Source organism: Canis lupus, chromosome 17 (genome assembly GCF_011100685.1).
Source record: "Canis lupus familiaris isolate Mischka breed German Shepherd chromosome 17, alternate assembly UU_Cfam_GSD_1.0, whole genome shotgun sequence".
Taxonomy (NCBI): domain Eukaryota; kingdom Metazoa; phylum Chordata; class Mammalia; order Carnivora; family Canidae; genus Canis; species Canis lupus.
Genome location: NC_049238.1, coordinates 47634819 through 47651871, shown reverse-complemented (window position 1 = coordinate 47651871; position 17053 = coordinate 47634819). Strand labels below are relative to the sequence as shown.

General features: G+C 34.5%; 1 long non-coding RNA gene across 1 annotated transcript; it reads left to right on the top strand.

Annotated features, from left to right (window-relative positions):
- The first annotated feature begins 2296 nt into the window (after positions 1-2296).
- On the top strand, positions 2297-4314 carry LOC119874803. Its single transcript, XR_005371894.1, has 2 exons — positions 2297-2470; positions 4154-4314. It is a non-coding gene; the product is annotated as an uncharacterized LOC119874803 (long non-coding RNA).
- The last annotated feature ends 12739 nt before the right edge of the window (positions 4315-17053 follow it).

The window sequence follows — 17053 nt, the reverse complement described above, 5'->3', positions numbered from 1 at the left end:
ATTAGTGCCTCTGATTACATGGAGAAAACTGTTGAATCTTTTAGAATGCTTTAAAAAAATGCAGGCTTTCTAAATTTGCTGCAGTTGAGGGAGGAGATTTGAAAGCCCTGAGCCAGTCATGACTGTGATGAGCGTCATTAAAATAGCAATCTTTTTTTGGTAACTCATCTTGTCCCAAGTAAGTGTGATTTAAGAATATGGGAACACCTGTTCTAGGGTGGCAGCTTTTACCTCACTGCTCCAATATCCATGGAAGCTTGTGAACTAAGAAGAAAGATATGGATATTAAGAGTAAAAGGTCTAATTCAAGAATTAAGAGAAAGGATCCTTAGGAAATGGACTGCCACAGGACCGTGTCCCGCTCTATGTCTAGTTTATCCATCACTAGCTGAATAGCTCACTTCAGTTATGTTTCTGTCAATAACTATTGATCATTCACTGTGAACTAAATGCTGTGTGGCCTCTGGGGCACCTGTCTCCCTCAGTGTGGTGGGCAGCTATTTCCCACTTGGGTCTTGCCAGCTTTCCAAGAGGCAGACAGAAAGCAGAGCCAGGTCCTTGCTGCCCCAGGGTTCCACAAAATTCTTCTGGTCTCTCATCTCTTGTGCCAGATAGAATTTCTGTTTAGACCGTAGGGAACAATTCTTACAGGTTTCTTAAGGCTTTGTTCAACAACATATACGTTGTCCTGAGGCTTAAACTTATGTTGAGAGACTGGCCAGAAAATTCTATTTTCCTGACCACCATATGCCTACCCACCTTTGAGGAAATAGCACAGAGTTATGACCACAAGGGGGCATGCTGCATGCTGGGAAGAAGAAATAATTTGCAAATTCCTTGAATAAAGTGAGAAAATAAAGGAAGAAAATAATAGTAGACAAAAACAAAACCAAGCAGCCATAAAAAAACCCCACATGGATTGTTTTATCAAAGTGGTGTTAATGATAATAATAATGAGCTAATATTTTTGAAAGCTTACTTTGTTCCTGGCTATTGTGAGGAAATGACATGGATAGATTGAGCAAATCTTCCCATCAGTCCTATAGGTAAAGAGTACCTCTACTACCCAGCAGCCCAAATGAGTGGCAGAGCAGGGATTAGAATGACCCCAGAGCCCTGCCTCAGCCCGAGGGATGGCTTTGGTCTCTGAATTTGTGGCTACACTATGATGGATAACATAGACCTTGTTCTGAAAGAAATATGGTGACTTTGGCAGGTTTCAAGAGTGTCTGTGGTATGGAAAGACTCTGATATTCTCTGTGGTGATTGTGTGGATAGCGGTATAGAAGATGTTGAGGTTGGACATGAGATCCATTATCTCAGCAGCTAGTGTATTGATCAGAGCCTGAACATGGATATGATGAAGGCGCCTGAGGAGAGTGGATTGATTTAAAATATGTTTACAATGCAAAAGCTAAAGGATCTGGTGATTTGTTTGATTTGTGGGCTGAGGGAAAGGGAGAAATTGTGTTTTTCCAAGACCATGGCCTTTCCAGGAAAACATAGATAGGAAGTACTATTTAATTCAATATGGCAGAGTTTTGAAAGTATTTGCATTCAATTTTATAGATTAGAGCACTGTGCCTGAAGTATCTTTAATCTGTTTCTGGCGGCTGACCATACTATCACAACCCTAGGTCACGTGAATCTGAAGGACTAGAATACTCAGGGAATCCTGTGGAAGCAGGCCTAGTGCACTTTTCTCTGATTTACTCTGTTGTGATCCTTGCTCTATTTGGGGATTTTACAGGCTTGTTTAACTGAAAGAGCAAAGCTTAGACTACTCTCTTCCCAAGAGCTTATTTCTTGAGTTATAACAAAATAAGGGATCAAGGAAGAAATAGTCTTTAATCTCAATTTTGTAGATGGTGAAATTTTTTATTTGCTTTTTGCTTGTTACTTTATAATATTTCTGTTAGAAAACAGTGAAAGCCCATTTTTCAAAGTCCCAAAAAGGAAAAGACAAGTCATTGGATGTCATTCCTATTACTCATCAGGGTATAAAAGAGGAAGAACAGTAGTAACCCACACACAGCACATTTACAGGACATGATTGGAGGCAAACCTGTTTTTGTCAGTCCAAACTAAGATGGGGTAGAGGGTATAGTTTTCTTAGATGACTGTCTGGACTTTACCAACTGGGTGTAATAACATTTGTTTATTACATAATATTATTTTAAGGAACATTGAATAAAATTTTTTGGAACATCTTTTATTTTTAAATCTTTATTGCGAACTTTGTACTAATTGACTAATAAAAATAATCTACTAATTCTTTTGAAAAAGGCAGACTCCTGCTTAATGCAGCAACATGAACAGTACCAGGGATAAGAGGCTAAAGTCAAAGGGAAGGACTGTCTAAATGGCCATTCTGAATGCAGTGGAGACTCCACTCCAACCTAAGGATATCCTTTTTATTTTCTGTTACCTGAAGTCTGAATAAATCCTACTTCTGCGATTTTATTAAGAGGTAACTAGTACTGTGGCAAGAGAAACTGCTAGCACTGTGCTTTATGTATTTGTGCTTCTTTGGATGCTTTGTTCTATAAACTAAAGTAAGATTGAAATAGGTTTGTATATTTTGCTTTTCCCATAATATGAGCTAAAACAAGAATTATGAAGTGGGTGTCATAATGAAAATGGAGTCTGAAGTGTTCTCATGAGAAAAATGTAGGATCATTATGTGTAAACCAGGGCAATGGATAACATATCTCCCTACTTGAGATATCTGTATGGTGGTGAACTGAAAATGCTTATGAAAACCTCTTCAGTTTGAAAAGTCAGCATAGGAAAACCCCACAGGAATAGAACAGTCTTTTTATTTTTACTATATTGCTTTTTTTTAAACCAGTTTTCTAATCATAAAAATAAGAAGTTTATTCTTAAGTTTAGGAATATAGAATTTTGTGATAAAGAGGAAGTGCTTTCAATTTCCCATTTTACTAAATAGTGGGCTTTTAAATTTGTAGTAATTGGATCCTATTAGGCTTATATTTACATTCTAGTTTTCATTCATCCCCCACATCTGCAAGAACAGTAAAGAAAATATTTTTGTGTGGAAAAACTGAGACACAGGAAAAGATACAATGTCTTATCCTAAGTCAGGGATGTTGGTAAACTATAACACATTTATTGTTTAATTGTTGCATATTATTTCATGGAATAGATGTATCAGGACTCATAATCATTCAGTATCTTTGGACACCTTGTTTTCAATTTCTCAGTAGATACTAAAACATAAATCTTTATGAATGTACGTTTTGGAGAAACCATTTTATTTTTTATTTTTTATTTTTTAAAGATTTTATCTATCGATTCATGAGAGACACAGAGAGAGGCAGAGTCATAGGCAGAGGAGAATCAGGAGCCTGATGTGGGATTTGATCCCAGGACCCAGGAACCATGACCTGAGCCAAAGGCAGACATTCAACCACTGAGCCATCAGGTGCCCTAGAAAAACCATTGTAAAGAAATGGTCTCCTTTTGAATGTTTTCCCAAAAACAACAGCAACAACCCCTGCAATTAAAACACAAATTCAAAGCCATTCCACAAGAGTTTGAATTGAAGACTTCACATCATGTATGAAGTATAGAGTATCTCCTTGCCAGGCTGTGTTCTAGGTTATGACTTTATTACCATCACGTCTGTATTTCTAATATTGTTATTTCTATTTGCACAGTGTTTGGCACATGGTGGGTCCTCAATAACTATGGAATAGTAGTTAATATCTATTCCTATTTGAAGTTTTTGGTTACAAAAGAGAATAGCATCAATATGTCATCTCCTGAGAAACATCACTCTCATTATACCTTTCTGGATCTAAAATGCCATTTTTTGTTTGTTTCAACTGTAAATTGATGCTAAACATGAAAGCAGTGATTTTTGGCTAATTGAAATTCTAATCAAATGAGTTATGTTTATAGAAACATTCCACATGGTAAGTTTCATCTCATCACTACAATTAAGAGCACTCTATTACTTCTATTCAAATTCTCTATTTTCTTTGTCCTCTTGGCCTTTCATTTTTTTTGGAATAAACATTTCCTCCCACCATATATTTGAATAATAATTGCATTTATTGTCAAGATCTATATTTGAAGGATTTTAAAACTCATTTAACAGTTAAAAATATAATGTCTTTTTTCATTTCAGAGCAACAACCAAATGAACAGATTCAATAATTGGAGACATATATACAAAAGGGAATGAAACATATTGTGATACATTGCTACGGAGTGCAACGTTCACCAACATTTTCAGTGTTATCTTTGATTCTCCAGGAGAGATTAAATGTATATCATTTTTTACTGTCACATTTCCCAGTTGTCAATGTCTTTCTTCCTTTAGTGTTAAGAATTTTCTAGTTAAATCCAAAAAAAAAAAAAATTATCGCCAAGGCTTATAACATAAGATCGTGTTTCTAGGAATTTTATGGTTTCAGGCATCACGTTCAAGTCTTTAATCTATTTTGAGTTTATTTTTGTGTATTGTGTAAGTTAGGGATCCAGCCACTTTTGCATGTGGCTGTCCAGTTTTTCTATTGTCGTTTACTGAAGAGACTGTCTTTTCCTTACTGTATATTCTTGCTTCCTTTGTTATAAATTAATTGGCCATACCTGTGTGAGTTATTTCTGGGATCTCTATTTTGTTCCATTGATCCTTGTGTCTGTTTTTATGCCAATATCATACCTTTTTGGTGACTGTAGCTTTACAACATAGTTTGAATCAGGGAATGTGGGGCTTCCAGCTTTGCTTTTTCTCAAGATTGCTTTGGCTATTTGGGGTCTTTATTGTCATCTACAAATTGTAGGACTGTTCTATTTCTGTGAAAAATACTATCGGAATTTTGATCATAATTGCATTGAATCTGTATATTGCTTTGGAGAGTATGGACTTTTTAACAATATTAAATACTTCCAATATGTTAGCAAGGAATATTTGCCCATTTATTTGTGTCATCTTCACTTTATTTTGTTAGTATCTTACAGGCTTCAATATCTTCATACTATTTGGCTAAATTTAATCCTAGGTATTTTATTATTTTGATGCAATTTTATTTTATTTTATTTTTTTAAATGAGATTGTTTTCTTAATTTCTCTTTTTGATAGTAATTTTTAATGTGTAGAAAGAACAGATTTTATCCATTCCCTCTTAGTAATCATTTGGGCTGCTTCCACAGCATTGAGTAGTATGTGTAAGTTTACTATAAATATTCTTAGATAAATCTTTTTGTGGGCTTGTGTTTACATATCTCTTACATATTCACCTAGGATTGGAATTACTAAGTCCTAGGATAGATTTATGTTTAAGTTTATGGTAATTCCTGTTAAATTTAAGAACTTGCTAAACAAGTTTCTTGTGTTGTTGTACCATTATATGGTCTTTGCAGCAGTGTTTAGGAGTTTTAGTTGCTCCGTGGTGTAGTTCAATCATTATCAGTGTTAAAATAAATCTTAACCACATTAATGATTGTAAAGGAGCTTCTCATTACAGTTTAAATTTGCATTTCCCAAATGACTAATGATGCTAAGTATGTTTTCATGTGCTTTTTGGCCATTCATATATCTTCTAAAATATTCACTCAATTATTTTGCTTAATCTTCTGATTGTTTTTTTTAAGAGTCTCATATATATATGGATATATAATATATCAGATACATAGTGATGCAAATATTTTCTTCAGTCTGTAGTTAGTGTATTAATATTCCTAACAATCTTATTTGATGAATAGAGTGTTTTAATTTTTATGAAGTCTAATTTATTATCTTCGTGTGTGTGGTCAGTATGTTTCATGTCCACTTTATAGGTTCTATCTACTCCGAGGTCAGGAAGGTAGATAGATGTTCTATCTTGTTTTCTACTAAAAGCATTTGAGTTTTTTGTTTATATATACAATACATCTCAAATTATTTTCTGTGTATAGTGTGAGGTAGTGGTGTAGACTTGTTTTTATTTCTTATATATTTAGCCAGTGGTTACACCATCATTTGTTAAAAAGACTTCCTTTTCCTATTGAATTTACTTGGTACTTTTATTAAAAGTTAGTTGAACAGTGATACTGTTTCTAGAATCTGTGTTCTGTTCCTATGACATGTTTTCTTTTCTTCTTAAAGATTATTTATTTATTTATTTATTTACTCATGAGAGACACAGAGAGAGAGGCAGAGACACAGGCAGAGGGAGAAGCAGGCTCCATTGCAGGGAGCCCGATGTGGGACTCGATACCAGGATCCTGGGATCACTCCCTGAGCCGAAGGCAGAGGCTCAAGCACTGAGCCACCCAGGCATCCCTATAATACAGTTTTCTACCCTAATGCCAATACCACCTTGTCTTAATTACTATATCTTTCTAGCAAATCTTTAATTCAGGTTGTGTGATCCTCCAACTCTTTAAAGATCACTTGGCTATTATGCATTCTTGAATTTCTATAAATTTTAGAATCGGTGTATCTTTTCCCTCTGGATAGTATGGTGGAATACTGAGAGTGGTTGAAGTGAATTTACATACTACTTTGGGGTCAATGGACAACTTAACAATACTGAGTGCTCCAATTCATGAACATAGTTTCAGTTTTTAATTTCTTGACCCATATTTGTAATTTTCAGTATAGATATTTTGCACATATTTTCTTATACATTTTTCTAGTTTGTGATGTTTTGATATTATTATAAATAGATTTTTTTTCCCTAAAATTCATTTTCCAAATGTTTGCTGCTAGTATATGGAAAAAACTGATTTCATATATCGACTCTGTATTCTATGATCTTGCTAAATCCACATAGTAGTTTTTATAGATTCCTTAAAGTTTTCTATGTAAATGATCATGTTATCTACCAATAAAAAAATGATAGCTTTACTTCTTCATATTCAAACTTTGTCTTTTACTATTTTCTGGTTATCTCATCACACAGGTAAGAACTCTTAGTACACTGTTTGATAGAACTGATGAGAGTGAACATAACTTGTGTTTAATCACTATTGAAAATATATTAGCAGTAGTTTTTTCATTGATACCTCTTGTAATATGGAGAATTTTTCATTTATTTCTGGTTTGATGCAAGCTTTTATCATTTATCGATGTGATTATATGGTTTTCTGCTTACTTATTTTTGTTCCAACACTTCCCCATATTTCACAACTTTTGGTAGAACCTTTTAGCTCCCAACTCCCTAGCAGCCATCTCTGCTATGGTCTGTGCAGTTCAACCCTACAAATACCTATCTTAGCCCCAGCTTAATTTCTTCAGGGGATATCCACACATACTTCTGCCTCTGCTTTCACCCTGCACAGCTCCTCCTCTTCAGGGTCCTGCCTTGCAAATTCCAGCCCCTTCAGCATCTTGGAACTCTTTGTCTACCTCCTCAGCTTGGGAGACTCTGACTCTGCTTGGATCAGTGGAAGCAAAATGCCCTGGTGCAGAAAGATGGAGAAATATTGGGGTTCACTGTGTGTATTTCCTTCTCTCCAGGATCACGGTCTTATTCTTCATGTGGTTCAATGCCTTTTAAGAATGTAACCATTAGTAGAAGACAGTGTGAAAGGGAAAGGAGTATAGAAGAGTAAAATGGGTCCCACAATTAAAAAAAATGTGAGCATATGGAAAATGTAATGTTTACTTGACTATAGTATGAAGCACATAGTTATGAGCATGTTGAAATTTATAAAAGTTGAACCTGATTATCTCAGTGTTGTCTAGTAATTTTGAAATGGCAGAATTTCTTCTTATGTAGTTTTTGATAGAAGCATTTTACTATGGATATACCTTAGTGTAGTGTAAATTAATACTGGTCTTAAGCAGAAGCAAATAAACGTGATTCTAAGGAGTTGCAAACATGATTTAAAATGTTGAATTTCAATTTTCTTATCTGTTAAGTGAAGATACCATTATTTGCCTTTCAAGATTGGTGTGAGTATTCCAGATAATGTTCGTAAAACACTCGAGTCATGCTTTGTCTGGAATTTAGCATGAGACCATTAGGTGATGCTGATAATAATAATGGTGATGAAACCATAAGTCCTTTATCTTATAAGCTAAAAACACTGAACTTTCTGGGAGTATCTGCTCTAAGGAAGGGTCAGTAACTTATTTACAGTTTTCCTGGCACTGCATAAGACAGGCTGGTAAAAATGCTATCTGGATGAGATCCATAGAAATCTGTTTAACTCTGCTCCTGGCCTATTTAATCAATTCATCATGGAAAGTGCTTTATGGAAAGCAGTGAGTGCTGCCATTACCCCACATGCACAATCATTCTTTCATATTTTGATACTATAAATGTCACATCTTTGATGACTTTAAAAGTAATCTTTATGGGAAGTGCATTGCTTAATATACAGTACCAAAGAAATACCCCCTCCTCCCCCAAGCAAGCAAACATTTATGGTGAAGAAGAAAAAAACGCTCTTTCTATCTCTAAACAATAAGGGAACAAAATCAAAGCTGAGGAATGAGTATTTCTAGAGCAGTGAGGTAATTAGAACAATTAGAAGCAAATGCAGAGTAATTGCAGTGCATTTTTCTTTTAGCTATTTATACAGTGAAAGTTCTAGGGCAAGAACTATGCTTTAGATGTGCTAGCTTCAGCACTGGGTACAGTGTTGGTGCCACAAAAAAGGGCAGGGGGTACAAGTAAATTTTGTAACATTTCCAAAGAAAATTCACTTAGGGAAGGGGTATTGCACTTACGTAGCTTTATAAATATTGTAGTTTCAGAACATTGAAAAGGTAATTTTTTAACTTTTAGGTTATCCCACTGAAAAGCATGATTTAGTAGTCTGAAGCAAATTGCTTGTTTTCTCTGAAATTCAGATGTTTGTCAGACCTTTGATGTGTGATGCATCAGACAATAAGAAAGTAAGTGAAGATAAAACATTGTACGTATCTGTGTGTGTATCTCTCTCATTCATCTATCTATAATTTATATAGTAAGGCTTATATAACACATTCTTCAAAAAGATTTCAAATAATAGTCAGTAGAACTAAAAAAAAATAAGTAGCTAAAAATAAGTGACTAAATCAAGGCAGAGAGAAAATAAAAGTAGTACATTTTGTTTTTCCATCTCTGAGATTAAAGGTAGGTGATTTTTTTTTTAATTTAGAAATACCTGTGAATGAATCTTTTGGTTATGAAAGTGTATTTAAAACACTCACCAAAATAGAAGAAAAGTGAAGAGAAAAAAAAAAGAGAAAGAGAGCAATACCATGGCCTATATTAGAAATAAAGAGCAACCAGCAGGAGAGACAATGCAAGGAAGCCTGACAAGGGAGGAAGAGAAGGGTGGGTGCCTAGTCAGAAGAATGGCTCAGGCTCAATCAAAAGGATAAGATGAGCAATGAGAACTTTCCTGTAAAGGGATGTCCAAGTAACTTTAAAAATTGGAGAGTCTAATATTCTATTTTAGGAATTATTTCTCACTTTAAGCAGCAAAATAGGCCTCTTATTTATTCCCCAAGCTTGACCAAATATCTACTGAATGCCTCAACATTGCATTATTGATGCTTTGCTTGAAAAATTAAGGAAGAGTGAGAGCATTTACAAAGGGTGAAATGAGGGACACCAGGATGGCTTAGTGGGTTAAGCCTCTGCCTTCGGCTCAGGTCATGACCCCAGGGTCCTGGGATCAATCCCCATGTCAGACTCCCTGCTCAGTGGGGAGTCTGCTTCTCCCTCTAGCTCTACCCACCACTCTCCTTGCTTGTGTTCACTCTCTTTCACTATCAAATAAATAAAAAAAAAAAAAAAAAAGGGTGAAATGAAATAGGCCCAGGAGGCAAGGTGACAGGAGGAAAAAAATCTAGAGACTCAAATGACCAGAAGAATATAAGCCCTCATATCCCTCACCTTAGGGGCCCTGATGGGTATCTAGGAGGAGTGTCGAGCTTTTAACCATAAACGGAGTGGTCTTGAGCTAGTTAGTTGGGTTTTAAAGATCTAGCGGAGTCAGAAGCCCTGGAATACTTAGACGTTTTTGTTTACATCACTTATTGTAACTACAAAAACAATAGTAATACCAAAACAAGGGAGCAATATTTTAAGGACTATACTTTTGGTTTTACGGAGGTTTAGAGAGATAGTATAAAGAAAAAGTAGATTTTAAAGAAAAAGTAGATATTAAATTCTTTACATATATTAAGATGATAATATTATTTGAGAGAAATGAGTCAGACGTACATAAGATTTATTAAATTCAGTAAATGGTTGGGTAGATCTAAATGGATGCATGAAAAGTGGTTGAGGTAGGTGATTTCTATCAGGTTGGTTATCAGTTCTTCCTACAATGTCATTTATACTATTCAGTTTTTTGGCAAATAAGGAAGAAAAATGATTCCCTGCAGCTAGTTATTTATATGGTTTTACATTTATTATTTATGGGGGGAAAATCCCATTGGATGTAAACCAGTTTCATAGAAAAATAATACTGACTGATTAGGTTTGGGAAATCCAAGTCAGTGAGAAATTTTACCAGCTAAATAGGCCACATCATAAGCCTCTTTGCATTCTAGCTGAGTAAAATTACCTGAAAAGTTTTTTAAACAATAGTTACTATGCAGATGCTAAAGACATTTATTGTCTTTCAGAAAAAAAAAAAGGAAAGAAAACCCAAAACAACAACAACAAAAAAAAACTTCAATATTTCAAATTACTTTGAAATGCCAAATGGCAATGAGGCCATGTTATAAACTAATTCCTTGCCAACATTAATATTTTAACTTAGATATGCCCTATGAGAGAAGTAATCCAAGCCAGTAAATATTGGTTTTAATATTTATGAAAATGAATCTGGCCAAAGCAATCATTTTGATTTGCAAAAAAATTTCCTTTTCTCATTGATACTTCACCATATCAACCAAATCCATCTCAGCTTGTGTATTAGTCAAATAATCAACTATGATCCAAAGGTCAAAATATAACAACAGTCTCAAATTGATTATTTAGGTCATTAAGTGATAAATCAAACATTATCTTCTTCTAAATATAAGGAATGCTTCAAAAATGTTATTTTTGTAATAATTACTATCTGGTACAGAGTTTGTGAAAAATACCTGGCTGGTAGCATGGTAGGGAAACTGTTAAATTTTAACTCATATTTGGTGACAGAATGAACAACGTGCCTGAGTCAGGAGTACAGGTTTATATATCAGGCAGATTAAAGTTCAAATCACATCTCTACTTGCTGAGCCGGTGGTAGAGTCATTAGCTATACATATGCTTCTGTTTCCTTATCTGAAAAATGAAGACTTAAATGGCCTTTGACCACCATACATGTGGGACTAGAGGAATGTGTGTTTGTGTGTGTGTGTATGTGTGAGTATGCATATATATATTTAAATATATATATAATATAACATATAATATAAATACAATAAATATAATATATATAATATAAATAATATAAGTATAATAAATATAAATATAAATATAAATATAAATATAAATATAAATATAAATATAATATATGCACTTATATATAAAATACCTGACATTTACTAAGTGGATACTTAGAGGAGTGTTTATTAATTCATAGTCACAAAATAGTATAACTTATTTAATATTTTTTCCTTCTTTCTAATGAGATCTTTTTATTGTTAATGATCATAACTCAGATCTGTGATTGATACATTTAAGAAAAAAGGGCTGTTACAAATTTTTTATAGTGGGTTCAGGTAAACTTTAGCTTTGTCTATGATGTTCACCTTTGATAAATAAATAAGCCAGTACATTTATATATCGTATATATGACATTATATATATATATATATTTTTTTTTTTTAATTAGCAATATACAAAATGTAGAATTTACTAAATCTGCCAAAAACCTAACCTGTTGATTTTAGGTGGTAACGTGGGTGATTGTTACATTAATTTTTGTTCTTTTTGTTTTTGTTTTTGTTCTTGTTTTGTTGTTCTTTTTTAATTTTAAGAAAATTTCCAAAAATAGAAGTGTCAATGTTTAATTTTTTCGTTGTGTATTTCACTGCTCCATATAATCAACAGTGTTTTAAAAGTTCTCTCTGAAAGACTGGACATTTTTATCTTCTGTGTGGGTTCTGCTACATTCATATTAAGCTAAATGTACTTTGAAATCAAGTAATTAATTAGGTTAGTAAACTTGCCTCAGAAAAATAAGACACATGGCAAACACTATTTGTTGGAAGAGTCACGAGACAAGCATATATTTGGACATACTTCTTGAAAGGCATAGGACAGAGTATCAGTACCCTGGGGCCAGGAGGGAGAGACCTGGCAGGCTGGCTGGGAGGAACCACTTGAGAGGCAGATGCAGAATTTACAGGAGGAATACTTCACTGCTTTTGTAGGAGTTGTCCTGCTTGATTATTCCCTCCTCCACAATCTCGATGTGCTAGAAGAAGGAGAGAAACTTATCTCATGGAGGGTCAGCTGTGGGATCTCTTTAGAAGGCAAAAGGCACAATCTGAGATACTCAGTTGCCTTGACACCTATTGAAGTTCAAATTTGAGTTCTGATACTAACTTACTATAACATATCTGCACACAGATCTGGAAAGATGGTAAGAACATGTGGAAAAAACAAACACACAAATGTGGTATCACTGTTTAGTCTAGCATCAAAAATTTTAAGCAACATAGTAAATAATCAATATCTAAATAATCGCAATAGTAGATAGAGGGGACTGGCAAATAGATGAAAGAGGTGAAAGATAAAGCTAGCATTCTAACTAGTTTACCCTAAATGGCTGATGCAGTCTTTTGTATAAAGTTTGATGCTTTAAGGAAGCTTTAAAAATTCAGTACAAACCCTAAAAAGTTTACTGTGCACCTAGCAAATTGTAGTACTTTCTCAGAATTTAGGTACAGATATGTAGGGTTTGGTATATATATATATATATATATAATTCTTTTTCTTAAGATTTTATTTATTTATTCATGAGAGACACAGAGAGGAAGAGAGGCAGAGACACAGGCAGAGGGAGAAGCAGGCTCCATGCAGGGAACCTGACGTGGGACTCGATCCTGGGTCTCCAGGACCATGCCCTGGGCTGAAGGCAGACGCTAAACCGCTGAGCCACCCCTACTGTATATTTTTGAAATCCCACCCTACCTTTTTTATTTTCAAAAAAGGTGTCAGAAGACTCAGAACTTTCTGAAGTTAACAAAGTGAGAATGTGTAACAAACACCTCTTAGTGTTGGAAAAATAATGAGATTAAGGCAATAGTTTAATTGGTTTCAGGTTTAATTTATTTCACTGGTCTATGTTTTGTTATTGAGACTCTGGTTTGAAGTACTTATAACAGGACACAACTTGTACAATGAGGGATTTGGGAAAACTCCAAGTTAATGAGTGGGCAAATACACTTTTTATTTAATTGAGATTAAGTTGCCTCCTTATTATTTCAAGTTGATTACTGACCCACATGCACATTTCACCTTAGCTCTTTTCCTGTAGATAGAATCCTTTGTTAATGCAAAAGATCATTAAAAGTTTAGAGCTTAATTTTTTTAAACATTTAAAAAATGTGACTTCTGCTGTCATTTAACAATACTCAGCAAAACTATTTGTTCCATCCTCCTTTTGGGAAACGTGGAAGTCATTTAATTGGTAGTGCTGTCAATCTACAGGAAAAAAAAAAAAAACAAAAACAAAGTGATTGCACCTTGATTTCTCCATTTGATGACCCTAAAAGAAATGTGAAGATTTCATACACACAAATTAGTAGTTAGCTAGATGTACTGGATTTACACATGCTGTTTTTATGCTGCTGGACATAAAAGAAACTACACTGTACTGTATGTGTTTATCAACCAAAACATCTAGCAAGTAGCATGATTTTCTTAATGAAGATGCTCCTATGCAATCAACATATGTCAGTGATGGATGATTCGAGGCAGGCTTATCCCTTCCCTTCCCTGTTGCTAAGATTGCTTGCAGCCTTAGTCATTGAACACAACAGCTCTATACATATACATGGCTCAAGTAGGAAAACTTCCTATAATCTGAGCACTTTGTTTTCTCCAAATCTGGCAGTGGGGAAAGTCAGAGAAATATTCCTAAGACCGACATTGACTGTGCTAAGGTGTGGCCTTGACAGTGAGGAAAGAAGCAAGAAAATCATAAATATAATAAATAACTAGTTTCCCTGAGCATAAGTCCAATATTAATTGTTCAAGTCACCAATCCCTTAGTCATCAGTTATGAGGTATAATGTGTTTATATATATTCAGCTAATAAGATTGTGCTCTTGAGAATTCCTATCTCAAATAACTTAAATAAGTTCTCTGACATTTAAAGAGCTAAATTTGAACCAAACTAAACACCACATAGCCTGAGGAATTACTATGCACTATAATAGATTTACAAGTACTTTCCACAGTTTGTAAAAATTTTTCTTGTTCATGAAAATAGAAAATGGATTATCTCACCTCTTTAGACAAACCATCCCTTTATTCAAGCTTAATTCTTCCTTAGTCCTTTCACTTTTGTGTGTGTGTGTGTGTGTGTGTATATGTGTGTGAGTAGGTAAACTATGGCTAACAGACAACAGAAAACAAACAAAAGCAAACTAAAATACAAAATCGATGCTCCATTTAATCAATACAGGCAAATGCAGTAAAAAAACAAATATTAAAATTGTTTTTATAGACTTTGTTATTTGGATGAAACTATTTATCAAATCACCACCTGGCTTTATTCTTGGCTAGGTATTAGCTAATTCTCATTTGTTACTGAATGGGAATTAAGCTTTGTTCCTTTCTGTATATATTGTATTTTAGCAAGATATTATTAAAATTAAAATATTTGTTACAACCTGTAGAAAAAAATGGAATGATTGTTAAAGCAGTGTTTCTAAAGAAGACGGGGAGTGAAAGCCAGGCATGTGGGTAAGATCTGAGGTAGAACTGCATTGCCAAGAATACCTAGAGAGATTTTCAAAGTACACTCACTTAGCAATAGCCTTCCACACCCCACCTAGGCCCTCTAACCAAGCCACTTAAAATGAACTAACCTCAACAGTGATGGAGGGGAAATAGCAGAGGAATTTACATTTGAAAAAATATTTTATATTTAAGAAAGCCCCATCTGTGATTTATTTAGATTTCTTCCTTTTTCACCCTCCAATCCTGTCCTGACTGAGATAAACTTTTCTAGTAGATTTCAGATGCCAAGGTAAGGGATTTGAAAAACCTGAAAACTTTAATCCTTCTAAGTCATGATTATCATAAAATAGCAAATTTTAAGCAATTATTGTAAAAAAAATAGCATTTATAGTGTACCTGGCAGTGGGTTTGTTGTTCTACAAGTATTGTCTCACTGAATGTTCACACATATAACATGATGGTGGGTGTTTTTACTCTCTTGTTTTACAAAAATATGGATCTGAGATTCAGAAAGATAATATTACTTTTAACCACAAGAACAACTAAATCCAAAGTATTTTTCCCTAGAGTTATAAAGAGGACTAAAGAAATTCCCATCAGCTCTTAGAAGGCAGCTATGGGTATTTTAATAGGTATCAATTCATGTGTGGGGATGTTGAGTTGCGGCTGGTGCTTGGGTATGCCCAATGGCTCCCAACCTGAATTGCCACTAGACTACATTCTGTTGGAAGTGTTAAATCTGTGTAACACTATTATTATCTCATTGTTTGTGCAGTGATATAATAGATATGGGACATTAATAAAGGTACCATTATTTTTCTTGCATTATTAGAAACTCGATTATCTGAATATCGATTTTGTGAGATGGAATTTCCTAAATCATTTATGCAGCATATGATATTCACTATTGTTCCTTCACCTGAAATCTATTTTCTTTTTGTTTAAATCACTTTAAATGTATTCCACAAATATTTATAGTGTGACTGCCATGTGTGAGGCACTAAACTAGGTGCTGGGAATCTCTATATGAAGAAAACACAGCCTCTGCTTTCAAGTAATTTACTCATGGGAGTAAATTGAAAGGTAAAATGGCAACTGCAAATGTGTTAGGCTTTCATTTTGCCAATAAGTTATTGTCATTTTTGAGATCATGAGTTTAACTGGCACACTGAGTTCATTGTGAAATAGGTTTGGTAGGCAGAAGATTTAATTAAACTTGAAAATTTGTTTCTTTGATGCCAATTTTTGGAGTAGAGACAGATCAATGAACTATTTCAGTATGATTATCTATCTATCCACCCATCATCTGTCCATCTATAGCTCAATCAATTGATCAATGCCTATATGCCTATCTATCTCTCTCCATCTATGTATTATTTATAGACGTATTTGTTTTTGTGCAGGAGATTTTCTAAAATAACTACAGTAGGATATGGTTAAGGTAATTTATTCTGGGGTATCACAGTCTAAGTAATTGGAAGTATAGGCATTTTATTTACTACGGTGATGAGATAATATAAAAAGCATACTAAAGGAGTTTTTATTAGGAGTTTGTTTTTTGGAAATTCTAGGTTTGTGATGGAATGTTAGGTCCAGCGAACAATTGGGTAAATGAGTTTGGAGTTGCTGGGAGAACCCTGGGTTAGTGATATAAGTTTGGAAGCTTATAGTATTCAAAATCATGGGTGTAAGTGTATATAGAGCAGAGAAGACATGGGAATAAAAGGGTAGAAGTCTAAAGATTTGATACAATCAGGGAGGAGGGGAAGAGGAAGAGGAACCAGGAAAGGACATTCAGAAGGAGCAGTCAATGAAGCTGGAGGAGAACTGAGAGAGTGGCACACCAGAAGCCAAGCAAAGAAAATGTTCTGAATGAAGGCAGTGAGTCCCCAGACCAAATGCTGATTGCTGCTTCAATAACCTGGGGGTTTGACCAATGGATTCATAGCCTTGATCAGAGCAGTTTCAGTGCGGTGAAAACCTGGCTGGAGTGCGTTCAGGAGAGAATAGGTGGCAAGAAATTGAAGTAGAGAATATAGACAACACTTTCGTGTTCCATGTGTTCTTCCATTAAATCTTCAATGACTACACTGAAAATGATTTTAGTGGGCTTATGCTAATGCGCAATAAAAGCACAGACATTTTAATGGAAACAGACCAGATGGGTACTGTCTACTCATTTGGAGACCCAT